This window comes from Anarhichas minor, unplaced genomic scaffold (assembly GCF_050575085.1).
Source record: "Anarhichas minor isolate MPS153535 unplaced genomic scaffold, ASM5057508v1 ptg000074l, whole genome shotgun sequence".
NCBI classification, from domain to species: Eukaryota; Metazoa; Chordata; class Actinopteri; order Perciformes; family Anarhichadidae; genus Anarhichas; species Anarhichas minor.
Window position 1 is genome coordinate 3,370,448 of NW_027466520.1, and position 14,430 is coordinate 3,384,877.

General features: G+C 41.5%; 1 long non-coding RNA gene across 1 annotated transcript; it reads left to right on the forward strand.

Annotated features, from left to right (window-relative positions):
• Positions 1 to 3,712: 3,712 nt before the first annotated feature.
• On the forward strand, positions 3,713 to 13,082 carry LOC142937742 (uncharacterized). The gene is made up of 2 exons (XR_012949436.1): positions 3,713 to 6,574; positions 7,125 to 13,082. It is a non-coding gene; the product is annotated as an uncharacterized LOC142937742 (long non-coding RNA).
• Positions 13,083 to 14,430: the final 1,348 nt, after the last annotated feature.

Below are 14,430 nucleotides of genomic sequence, written 5' to 3' on the forward strand. Positions count from 1 at the left end.
ACGGTGCTGAAATCATTACGCATAGACAAAGGCTCTATTGCTACTCCCCACATGCCATGCACTGCAAATTGAGGGGAAATTGAGGGAATTGTTTGTCACTGCAGGCAACCGGCTTTCAGTCACTCCGGCTTCAGATGGGAAGCACACAATAGGGAGCTGGCCTGGTTTCTGTGCCTCCCCTATAGGACGTGCAACAATGTTATTGGAGGGGAGACTTGGCTCATAGAGTGTCTACACTGAATCCCCCACACCTCCCAGCTACCCATCTCCCCCTGGTTTACATGCGAGAAAGCCTTCTCACTTCTATAAGAGCCAAGAGCCAAAGAGTGTGTCTGTGTGTTTGTGCTGGATTTCTCCAGGGACTAAACCGGGGAGAAATGGAGCAACATGTTCACGTCTTATTTCATCGTATGTGGACGTGACTGACAGACAGATGGTCTTCCTTAGGTGAGGTGGGAGACCTTCCATATGTCAGGAAGACCATCTGTTGAAAAGGAACATTTTAAATGTACAATTCCTTAAAAAGACTTTGCAACAAAAGGCCTCTGTATGTGATACAATCTGGTGTTTGTTGGATTTTATTATCTGCAAATATTTGCTACGGTGGGATTTATTGTATCGCTACACTGTCATTTTCTATATTATACAGTCTATATGGTATGTATTTGGGACGTGTAGAGTGTTGAGAGTTTCTGGATGGTTACCATATGGTACATTCATCTTTTAAAGGACGGATGATGAATTATGGCTCAGAGAAATGAACAAGGGAGAGAAGACCGACGACTGCAGGGCATCAGGTTCCTGGAAACCCTGTTCTAATGTTCATCCTACAGAATGATGGATTATCGCTTTTGGTTGGATTCACTCACTATATTAAAATGCACCAGTCACACCATCAGCCCCAGTGATGATACTGGTACAGTGATATTATGAATCCAAAGCACGCAAATCCTAGGTATTCACGATCGTTCATGATTTGTACCCAGAAGGATTTATTTGTAGAGGATGCAAAAAATAAAAAGATTTGAAATATATACATTCTTTAAGCCCTTTACTTTAAGTACGTAATCAAGTAAATAGCATTTAACAGTGATAGTAAAGAGTAAGTAAGAAATCCATACATTTTCTATGACTTTTGCTCTGTGGTTTTCATAACACCACAGATGCTATTTCTGCTTATTTCATGCTCCTTGTGTACTCAAGTTTCCTCACTGCCGAATCCTACATTTTTACTGCTGCAATGACCTCATTTCTTGACTGATTGACAATGTTTCATCATATCTTATCTTCACTTTTTACTGTACCTGCTAACCACCAGTTACTCATGTGGGTGTAGTGGTGGCCATTAGCATGATGTGGCAAAAGATTGTGGTGAAAGGGCATAACCTGTTTAAAGGCAGAGGTGATTATTTGTAGTCCACCCCAACTGTTGAGGATACATAAGGTCAAGACTGACTGTTCCCCCTGCTGAGTCCTGCAATACTTCACTGCTCCTATCGAGAGGTTAAGACCACGAGACAGAGACCGAGAACAAATAAAATACAGTAATAACATGATGGTCATTAAAGGAGACATTAAAGGAGACATATCATGCTCATTTTTAGGTTCATACTTGTGTTTTGGGTTTCTAGTAGAACATGTTCACCTGCTTTAACGTTCCAAAAACATTCTATTTTCCTCATGTTGTCTGTCTGCATGTATCTGTTTTCACCCTTTGTCTCAAACGCTCTGTTTTGGTGCCTGTCTCTTTAAGCCCCCCTTACTCTGCTCCGATTAGTCAGCGTTTTTTCGATCTTCTGAATCAGCTTCTGTCACCGTCTTCACAGCATCACTGCAGACGGGGACTCGTCTTCTACACACAGTTTTGCGACTCGTCTACTGGTGACCGTTTTGTTGTGATATTCCAACCATACGGAAGTCCTGACGGCTCGCTTAAAGGCACAGTTAAATAAATACTGAAGAGTGCATTTCTCTGTAGATTGAGCTTTTTGATACTTTCACAGTATTTATATAGCACCTAGACCTGCTTCAAAATTAAAAGACGTTGATTAAAAGTTAAAGGTCCCATATTCTAGAAAGTGAAATTCTCTGTGTTTTTCCAACATTGTCGGTCTCATAAAAGAAATTGGGCGAAATCATTGCAGCAAAACCAGAGATATCGTCTTTCAATTCCATGCAGTCTTCTTCCTTGTCAAAACCAGCTGCCTACATTACCCACAATGCAACGCGACTGCAGACGGTTCTGTTTGTAGACTTGAACAGCCAGCCTCATTCAGAGATGAGGAGCGGGCTACAGATATCTGGTGAACTCACTCCTTTCTAACTCCTCACCTCCAGATATATTTTACATTTTTAATCTTGTAGTCTTCAGCCACAACCGACTGCTGGCTCAAATGACATCACATGAAATGTCATTTCGCCATGTTTTCCTATCTGATCCAGTAATGTTCCAGCCTGATATTGAGGTCTTTGGGAAACTCACACAAGCCACAGGCCTGTTTGACTGACAGAATCAGGTTTAAAGTCTGAGGTGAAAATTGAGATCTCATTAAACCTGCCTGCCTCCGATGTTTAATGGTCAGTGAGCATGCAGTCTAACAGAATTACAGCCAGCGACTGTGCGTTTGAGGCTTTGGATTAAAGCTGCTCTGTGCTATATTAAGATAATGAGATCTACTTTCTAAGGACGGATCTTAAGAAAGACCTTGACACATAACTGAGAACGAGACTCTCACCAGCTCGGCACATTATTACAACGGTTTTCATTGTTTCTTAAAGAAATAGTCAGCAATGAGGGAGTGCTGTGTTGAGCCAGAACCAGAACTAAGCCTCAGGCGCAAACCACCCCTGAATTAACACAATTTAAACTGGCTTAATTATTAGTAAATGCGGACCTTTGTTCATTCATAAATATATTAAGGGAAATGCTTGTGCAGAAGCAGGAAACTGGCAGATGTAATCCCTGTAAACCTGAAAACAGAGTTTTGTTGTGACTCAAAATATTAGCCTCTGAAACACCTTTTTAGCTTATTGGAGTGAGTACAATTCTCCCTTAATTATTGGATGTTCATTTTATTCATGCACCTTTATTTGAGTGCTGTAAGAAACAATGCTTGACTGCACTTCACCTCATTTTGAATTTTAAAAACTGACAAGACAGATAAAAGAACAAAGGTCAGACTTAATCACTGACTTTCACATCCTTTGTGGCAAAAACAATAACGCTAAGTCGAATGGTGATCTTTTCCTTACTGCCAAACACATCAGGTATTGCACATTTAAATATTTTTGTCCAACCCCTACACACACACACACACATGTGTCTCTGCATCCCATGAACCCATAACCTCTGATGGCCGCTCCGTGCACTGTGTGATGTACAAACAGATAAATGTGTGATCCTTATCCGTGAAAACCTTTGACTTTTTTCTTTTGTGGACAAACCTGTTCCCCCATTTGTCTCGGTATTTATACACCAGTTTGATATGTGGGTGCCAAACAGACAGTGTCTGGTTGCATAAGGAGGCCGGTTGCTCCCCCCCCCACAGCTCACTGGGGAGGAAGGAGGATGGTAATCACCCGGCCTTACTCTCTCTGTTTTCACTTCAAATGACGGAGGCATTCGTGTTTGCTTTGCCAACACTGAGACACAGCGAGCATCTGGTTTTGGAGCTGGACAGATAAGGCGGCGACATCAGATGAGTAGGTCAGAGAAATGTCATGCAAAATACTTAAAATGAATGAATGTTGAATACATCCTACAAAAAAAAAAATGCTCATAAAATCAAGCCCCATTTTGAGCTGAATTGTGAGCTTTCGTTGCTGCTGAGGACCCCGGAGCAGAGTGAGTCAAAACATTCTACAAAGCGATCATCCAAACACTGAATTCAGGTCAGCAGGCTTATGCAGCAGATTTGTGAACAGCATCTCACATGAAGCACGGCGATAGAAAAACAGCACCCAGCCCGACCAGCTTCCTGATGCCCCTGTGTAGATAATTAACAGCAATCATCATTATCTGCAGAGACATCAGATGAACTCATTAAAGCAGCAGAGGGGAAACGCACTGTTCTGCTGTTACATCACTTTTGATGAACCCATTTTCAAGCATCCCTTGAGCATGGCAGTAACATCCTGAAATATCTGAACGCAAAGCAGGAGATCAAAGAATAATGCTGAAAAGTCTGAGAAAGCTTATTCTTCTGCAACCTATAATTTGATATTTTTATAATCATATCATATTCAACCAAGATATAGATAATTTGTTTAAAGTTTCATGCCCATTTTGCTTCATCTTTTATGGCTACAGCATTGCTGCCTAGTGCCACTAGTGGGAACCTTTAATTGTCAGTCAACCTTTTCCTACATGAATGAAATGTGTCCATTTGATGTTATCGTCACATAAAATGTACTTGAATGGTAAACATATTGTTTTGATACTCGTTTTGCAAAACCTTTGGAGACATGCACAAGAGATCTGTTGCATTGGGGTTTGGGAAACAAGTTGTACAACAAAAGGTGAAGCATATGTGGAGAAATATGCTGGTCTTGGTGTCACAAGTTTAACACTACACCTGCTTAGGACAGCTGTAGTGACGGCTCAGCAACGCTCACTGTGTCCATGCATTCTTTGTGAGCAATCTTTGCTTGCATCAACATCCCACAGGTTTACCGCCTTGACCCCCGAGGTCTTCCTCGTGTCCAACGATTTGTCAGTTTTACAGAGAAGCTGTCATTTCGTATTGTCTTGCACAGCTACTGGGCCTGCAGGCGAGGGACTGTGGCAGATCGCACTTCGGTTGCGTTCAGCTTTTGCTACGCTGCACAGACATGCTGCAAAAATCTCATTCGGTTCAGCCACTGTTATATCAGCAATGCAAGGCAATTTTTTGACGCATTGTAGAATTTAAATATTACCATTAATTATTCATAATGTAAATAGTGACATTGAAGTGCATGTGTGGTCGAAAGGACCTTTAACGTATGATTACGTGACAGTGAAAATGTTCAACAGATTTAAGGACCTAAGCCCCGTTTGCGCAGGACTAGTATTACCAGCAGACCTCATGTGATTTAGAAATCAACCCCCCACGTCTTTTTCGTGCACTGCATTTACGCGGGATAAGCAAAGGCTGTGTTTTACTAACATTTACTGACATTATCTCCGGGTTTCATGTCAAAGGCTCTGCGTAACATCCACCTCCTGAACATCAAGAGCAACGGCTGGAAAACAGGTATTGAACACGCCAAGAGGCGTGAACCCCGTTATCAAATGCAAAGCTTGGTCTTTCTGCGAATGGATCTCCATGCAGCGAGGCAAGATGAGTCTCCTGAATCTGCACCCAAAGGGCTGTCAAAACGTCTTCCTCAGCAAATTAACTTTGGCGAGTTGTCATGGAATCATAGATACAAAATATTTTTAGGGTCCTTGTAAGGACTTCCATGTTGGTTTGAAGTTGAGATTGAAAGCTGGCGTTGGCAAACTCTGCTAAGAAAGATGTGTTTGAAAGCTCCAAAACAGCTACTGAATGAACATAAGATTGTTATTTTCACCTATTTCTTAAAAGTACGTTTGTCATTTAGGAACTCAATACCGTTGAGAAATCAAACATTTATGATATTTATATGTCAAATAAGTCAAATCAAATAAAACCCATTTGGGGGCATTAGGCACTTTTCCCACAGTCTCAAACAGTTAATCTATCAGTTACAGTAGGTTTGGGTGTTCACTTTCCCTCTCTTGCAGCACAGTAGTCTCCTCAAAACGAACGTTCAGTACGTTATCATGCGTAACTGTTCGTTATCAGAGAACCAACATGTGGTGCCAGAAGTCTGGAGCAGACAAAAAACAGCCGCACCCTGGTGCATCAGATACGACGCATTTCTTTTGCAGCATGAACACAGTTTTTTTTTAAACAAATCAACGGTTGCTCTTTTATAGAATATAAAAATAAACATACGACCAGAGCTCGGGCTGTCACATGTGTTACACATTAACTCTCTGTCAGCGGTGTGGGCGAAGATAACCTGGTAAACAATTAACCACCACTTAACCACACAGAAGCAGCGAGTTGTCAGTGATATTTTGTGAGTTTTTATCTGTAAATGGCAATTTATAATTAGCTTTAGTTGCCAAATGTTCTGTTCCCTTCCATTCAGGTGTGACTTTTACTTTTAATTAGTATCCATCTACATATTTAACTTCATAACACATATTGAAACACATTTCTCAAGCGTTACATTCACATAGCTGTTCCCATTCTCTTTGATAACCTTCTGTCTGATGACGACTGTTTCTCAACTGTGCTCGTCAGCCTCCCCGACAACACCCATGTCAGTTAATCTGGATGCCCTCAGGACCGTTTGTTGATACACGTTCAATAGTTATTATGACATTCACATGTCAAATGTGAATGTCATAATCTGTGGCAATGAGGGTGAATGTCAGTTTCAGTGAATTTAACAAGAAGCTTATCTCTGCTGATGCCATTTTGATTGTGAAACCCTCCGTGCCCACATGCCTGAGAACAAACACTAAAGGTCTGTGTGGTGTTGATGACCACAACGTTTCTGGGTGAGAGTTGACGTAATGATGCTGAAGGTTAACAGAAGTGGTGGCAGATGATGGAAAAGGGGAAGTTCATGGTACACGGATGAATCAGCGCAATGAGGATACATTTACATCGACCGCATCTGAGAACATTCACTATATCGGCTATAACTAAAGCATGATTACTTTCTGATATGTAGTGATGAAATGTAATGGAAATATCATGGTTTTGGTTAGATATCAAATAAACACTGACTGGAAGCATGAGCTGGGACGCATTGACTTCCACCAAAACCATGAACTTTGCCAAACCTTAAACACGTGATGTTTTTCTTGACTTTTCGGTTGCGGTTTGTAAACACAACATTCAAAGTTGGCTCCTCCTCCCCAGTTCAACGACTACAGAAGCCACGCCCCCTGCCCGCTTGTAGGGTTAGATACTTGCCAGCGGCTGAAAGCCAACCTCAGATTCTCTATTGTTTTGAATGGAGCTTTCCGTTTAGCCACCCTATATTTACATTTCTGCCTTTTTCGCATGCTTACGATTTGATACCTTGTCTTTTTGTTTTTATAGAGGTTGACACCGTGAAACGTCCCGAACACAGCAAAATACAGACAGAGGAGTAGGATGTCTGCAGATACAGACACCGCCACACACCTCTAGTGGGTCAGAAGAGATGATGGAGAGGGATTACTTTTGTACGAGTCAATAAAATCCTACACATTGTGCCTTAACAAAGGGCTTTAGTAGCATTCAAACCTACTGCACACGAGATGCAGGTTACAAATCCTGGTCTTTGATGTCAAAGTCTTGTACTTTGTACAAGCAAACATTCCCCCGCGGCCTTATCTCAATGGCTTCTGTGTAGTTTAGGGACACATATAGGATTGTAAATTGTAAGAAACTTAATCCATGCAGTAATTACAGTATCAGCATGTATTTGGTGAAGCAGGTTAACTAAATCTTTACAAGACAGTGTTGAAGTGCACTACTTAATGCTGAGTGTGTAAACTGAGGTTGTAAATGAATCCTCTCACGACAAAAGACAAACAGCCGCAGAGCTGCCAAAGCTCACCTGGCATGTCATTAATCATGGCTGCATGTGGGTATGCGTTTGCATTGAGGCTTTGAATGTCTCGGATAAAGCTACATGTGCTTCACGTGTGTGATGTGCATCACCTGTCGTACGATCTCCAGAATCTCTCTGGCATCTCGAGCCTGTTTGAAAGCCGATGAGGGCCGCGGCTGCTGCACTTTATCGCCTCATCACTCCGGGGTGCAGCACGCATTTCCTCTGCCGTTAGATGCCCTGATTGAAGCTATTTAGGCTACGTCGGTCTATCAGAGGCGTGATCTTTCTCTGCGCTGCTGTTTGCGTTGAAGGAATTTCCTTCACGGCGCCAGACAAGTGTTCCTTTGAAATGAACGGGACTCTTTAGACACATCGACAGTTGTTGTGGCGTTGTGTCGAAGTGGTGAGGGATGTTTGTGGCGTTGTGTGATATGTGTCTTTATCTTAGGAGAGAACATTGTGCTTTGTTTCAGCACAGAATGATGTGTTCATAGAGAAGTTTTCAATGTGTAATCGAGGACAAAGCATTTTTAGGCAGCAACTGAATATCAGTCGACTCATCATTTTACTGTACCTCTTATGTTATGTCACCACTGTGATATTTATTTCGTTGCATTTTAGGCTGCCATTTTGCTTTTAGTAGTCTTTTTGTGAGATTAAATCTGACTTTTTTTATTTAATTACATACATTATGACCATAAATACATAAACTGAATGCAATATGAAGTTCTTTTAAAACTCAGATCCAGTTTTCATGATGAACTTTGTCTGACACTTTGGGTGAATACCGTCGACACTAACTCAAACTTTACTTTGTTCATGTGTTTGTATCCTAACGTGGGTTGAATTCAACTTGTTTCCAATAGTTTTCTTCTTGTTTTAAGAAAACTGCAAGAGAACATTTGAGATTTTGACGTCAGTATTTTACGGTCACATTATCTTTGAATCAAGTGCTGCCAAATAATTTACAAAGAGGAATGATGATTAAAAAAAAGATTACAGTAATCTCCTGATAGCAGGTGCAATTCAACCGACAGGTAAACCAATCATTAGATCTTTATTACATGATCCAAAACAAACACATGCACACCGTTAAATACGGATTGCAGTCATGAATTTAATAACTATGACGCAAAGTAAAATAGCTGAACATCATGAAGGACTTTTTACAAAATGAAATGAGCTGTAAATGTTGCCGTACAAACAGGTGGTAATGTGAGAAACGTGGGCCCCCCCCCCCGCTCTACAGGAAACCCTACTCCCCATGGGTAATGCTAGCCAGCATGCAACAGAGAGAGAGCACGGGAGCATGAACAGAAATCCGGCCCATGGGTGGTTTAATTTGACTGTGGTCAGGAGCAATGAAAGGGGGAAATCAATGGATGACATGAAGAAGAAGGAGACGATTTTTTCCGCTGAGTGACTGGGAAAAAAAGAAAACAAAGGACGGAAGGAATGAGAAAGTGAATAACTGGCTATTATCTATTCAGGCGACACATCCCTCCACCTCCAAATAAGTTTGTCTCCTTGTGTGTGTGTGTGTGTGAGAAAAAGTGAGGGACAAAGAGGGAAAGCGAGAGAGAAACCAACAATCCCACGGACAAAGAAATGGCTGGAGCTGGTACAGGTTTGGCTCACTCTCACTGGCCCGATAGCCTCGTTGAATAGACTCATTCTTCTTATCAGCGTGGCCAACAGAGCAGCAGGAGGAGGAGGAGGAGGAGAGGTTCTGTGTAGGTGACCTAGATAAGGTTGTTCCCCAGCCGTACAAGGAGAGTGGGGCGGCCTCCAAAGGGCGACACACCCCTCTGCTATCAACCGCCATGTCTCTGTTATCAGTAGAAAATACTGTCATGTTAGTCAGGAGATATCATTATGAGGGACCTCACTCCAAACAGCACATGGTGGATACTTTGCGGTATGTCACATAGCTTTCCCGTGGACTGTGCCGGCTCAAGCTCTCAGCTATAGGCTCTCTGATTAAGGGGTCGTGAGTTTCGTGCCTACAGTGACAACTTGAGGATACTCCTGTTGCTTGGAATGCTGACGTCTTGAGATCATCAAGTTTGTTTAACTTCAGACCTCATGGAAACATTTACGACACTCCAGAAATACACAGCTCCACCTGAGTTATTACTACTGGGTCTCACTCGTGATGTGCTAAATGCTGTAATTTCTTCTCGTCTTCTGATACTGAGGCACAGACAAACACAAGACTTTAACCCAGGAGACAGCTGTTTGTGTCCCGTCTGAAACCAAGTCAACGTTGACTTATTTTACGTCAATTTCATTAAGTGACTTCCGTACCTTGTGCACATAACACGGTTCCACTTTGCTTAACTTGTTGCAACTGCAAAAACACTTTTTTCAGTTGTATAGTGGATTCCAGTTTGTAAGCTTGAGCAGCAATGACCACCGTATAGCTGAGAAGATTGTCCAAACACAAAAGAAAGAAAAACTGATTTAAAGCTAAGAGGAAGCATGTGCATGCGGGGGCCTCTCTGGGCCAAAAATAACTTCCAACACACCGTTGGATGGAAAAGTGGCGCCATTTGCAATTACCTCAGGAAATCCTGTTGAAAAAGACATTATCACTGCTTTGCCAAATGAGGCCAATGGGCATCAAATTAATAAGCATCTTGTGGATTATGGGTTTAAAACAGACACACAAAATGCACACTCATCATCATCCATCCTGTCCAAATGATTAATTAATGAAACATATGCTGAAAAGTGTGTCACAGCACTGTGTAGTGACCCACAGTGTGAGTGTCACAGATAGTTTGGTTCAGCAGCAGCGTGACCCTGCAGTTAGCAGGGATTACCCCATGATCTCATTAAAGTTAGAGCTAGAGACGAGTATATGGATGTAATGCAGAATCATACTGGTCTCAAACAAACCTGTCAGGGTTATTTTTGCCTCTATTTATACTCACTAAAAAGCTTTTTGTGATTAAGAATGTCCAATCCTTCAAACAAGTGCGGTGATGCTATTCTTAACAAAGCAGTAGACGTACTTGACATTGAAATAAAGTGTGATCAGAGACAAAAAAGAGGCCACAATAGGAGATGATTAATATCGAGGCTTTCAGTTAATGGACACGATTTAAAAGAAATCTTCGTGTTTATTAGTTTTTCCTAGTGGGAAACTAAATAGAGTGCTTCCTCTTGAATGAATATTTGCATTTTTACTTTGTATATTGACATATTTTGTCATCCCCATGGCCTTTAAATTCAACTCACTGATTGGATTACACCGTGACTTTGCCTGTAGACGTTTGAGAGTCACTCTAAGGGTCAGTGTTTGTTAATACTTGCACGTCTGGGAAACAAAGTAAACACTTGCATGTGCTTTATACAAAGGATTAGGCTCTGAGATGTAATACGTTTGTTTAATTTCAATCTATTTCATGCTTTATATTCCCAGGTTAAAGGCCAGAGTGTGTTGAATCATTTATTTCTTAATCAAACAATAAGGGAGAGTATAATGACGCACACTTTTGTCACAGTGGATTTCACATATGTCAGTGAAACACACTACTTGAGAGGTGGGTGTTTACATAAAATGGCAATGAAGACAAAGAAGCAGGAAATTACAGAGGAAATTTGCTGTAGAAATGTTTACGTGAGGCCATTCTTGCTCACGGTTTGAAAAATGCTTAGAGCTAAGTGGAGGGCTTCCTGAATACTATCTTTGAACTGATGACTCGTAGATGTGGGAATGAGGAGTTTTGCTACAGAAGCAGATATGAAATGAATATGCCATTCATGGTGCTTTTTTACTTTATCATTTAAAGAATGTTCTCATAAAGACAGTTATAAAAACACTGTCTTTACTGGCAGAGGTTCGGTACACAGGTAGGCAGTCAGCAAATGCAAACAAACCCAAAACAGGGGTGAGGCAAAAAGGCAGCGACACACTCGCACTGGTTACTCAGACGAAGGTGGAGCACAGAGACTAAATACTGGAGGGAGGAGGGGAGGTAATTGGGAACAGGTGACGCTGATCAGGGCGAGGAAAGGTGATCACACGAGGGCATAAAGTCAAGTTATCTGAAACCAGAGGGAGAGGTAAATGGCAAAATAAAACAGGCAACCCGAGAAATACATAAACGTGAAACCACGGAAAACATAACTTATGGGAACTTGACGAGGTGTTGGAGTGAGAGTATTTTACGCCGTTTGACAAAACTTTAAAATCTCCAAAAAAGAGGCCACAATAGGAGATCCAAAGCTTATTTTGTATATATATATATATATATATATATATATATATATATATATATCCATCTAACCAAAAAAAAAATTCTTCAAGACCCAAAGGGCATTTCCAGGTGTTTGTACTTATTCCTGCAGCACTCTGTTGTCCATCTCGCCCTCATTGACGGACTCATGGGATGCAAAACACACAATTACAAAATGTGAATTACTGGATTTATGCATCGAAAGCCTTTACTGCCAAAATAGCCTATCGTCACCAAATTCGACCTAACGACATTTCAAACATAGTGTTCTTCATCAGGCCTATTAACCTCGTTAAGCAGCCACACATGTTCTGTCACATGATTGATCAACACCATGTGACCCAATCAGTGCACATAATAGCTTCAAAAACACACATCCCCACCAGAAATGACAGAAATGTAGGCATTCAAATACCATCATACTGGTTACACTGGTAAAAACAACAAACAAACGTTGACCTACAAAAGCGACCAAGCCAGGATTGTCCAGACCCTGATCTGTGTCCCAGCAGCTGGACCCATATGTAACACAACCTGAAGTGGTGAAACCTTTCACGCAATGGAATATCACAGAACTGCAAGTTTCCTTTGGCAGACAGAGGAGTGCTCCTGTACAAGAGGTTGTACTGTAAGAACACAAAACCACATCAATACTAAGTTTGTGTTGTGTGATTTTGTCCTAACGGGACCCCTGACTCCACAGAGAAAACTTAAATCATGTTGCCCTTTAGTACGTCACAAATCGACGAGTAGTTTTACTAACTTTTATTGTTAATCCCAGCACAAGTCCATCTAGTAACTGCTCCATGGAGTCCTTAAAAATTGAGTGTTTACCATCCTGACTGAAATGAAATAAAGTAACACTGCGTCAGGTTGATGGTTTGATGGACGTCCCTGTCTTTGACTGGAGGTTAGATATCACCTTGGTTGTCAGTCACACAGAAGTGCAACGTCGGATCTGTTGACTGCATACTGCAGAGGTGTGCATTTCCTCAGACTCCCTCCCCCTCTCTTCTATGTGTGTGTAGAGTTCATGTCTACTTAATACATGTCCCCCGCTTGCACCCTTGATAATGCAACAAGCAGGTCAGAAGCCTGGAGGAAAAATGTGTGACATGCTGACTGTGACTTGTTGTGCGCTGATAATAAAGAATTAGCCCTGATTTAGTTTGCTTTCCACTTATATCATCAATAAAATCCATTTAAACAACAATACGCCATCGTCCTCTCATGTATTCCATGTGCGGCTCAGCGAAGTGTAACTAATGCAAATCTGTTATGACATTGAGGTTTCTGACCTTGCTGCAGACCACGACCAGGCCTTGTGCTGTACTCTGATCGGTTTATTAAAGCATGTTTTCAGGGAGACAAGACATGCAAGTCAGCGTGGCCACATGTGTGTTACATGATGGTGACCCAGCAGGATATTTCCTCTCACCCAGCTGTCACAACAAGCAAGTGAGATGAAAAGATGCAACACAAAGGCAGCGCTGGTGGGATAATAGGACTGTGGAAAAAGGAGGCTGTACTGAGATAAAGACGGGGGGATGAAGGTGATCAAAACCAGTGTTTTTCAAACAATCCAGCATGGAGGATGTTAAAAGGACATCTTTTAACATCTTTGAACACCATGACAAGGCCTGTCACGCTTTTGTAGCCTCAAGTGTACTGTATATTTTGTGAAAGATTGTGGTTAAGTTAGTCGAAGACAGTGTTTTAAACCAACTCTTAACATAGCATAACGAGCTAGCTGGCTACTGCTGATAAAAACTGGTAGGTGTGGTGGAAAGATTTTACCCGCTGTCGAGTCTTTTTTAAGCTGAAATGAAGAATATTGTCAAACAGAACTTGTCTTTTAAAAATATTTATTCTCCGGCCAGAGAAGAGGCACAGGGAGTGAAGAAGGGTTGGGGCCTGTGTACTGGAACATCCTGTTTCAGGCCGAGCAGGCCATGGTAGTAAAGTATAAGAGGTGCCTTATCTGTGTTACAACAGACACACAGATATATACGCTTTATCCTTAAGGCATAGAACATGTGAATATGCAATAGGTACTTGTTATCCAACACAGAGAACAAGAGGATATGGGTGCTGGCAGTCACCAGATCCACAACAAGTATATAAAACAGTTCTACTTACAAGAATATAAAATACTCATAAGAATATCAAGTTTCTATTACACCAACAGCAAGATACATTTGAGCACGTATGTTAACGTTAAGTTCAGAGCAAAAGTACAAGCACTTAAGCATTTACACAACATACTAAGACGTTTTCCATTACACAGGACAGTCGTCATTTCAGTATACGAGTTCTGAAGGTTGAATCTGCCACTGGTGTCATTGTAAGTTGCTTATGTGCCGTGCAAGAATGGAAAGCTCCACAGACGTAGCAACACTAACTAATAAGGTTAAGTGGGGTTTAGTAAATGATCAATTAAGCCACTGCACGACATTCAAAGACCGCTGTACTGTTCACAGTACACAACCTGCTGTTTTGTAATCAGGAGTCCATGAGTTGTAGTGGATTTCAAATGACATGACTGACTGTCGAAAGTGTCACA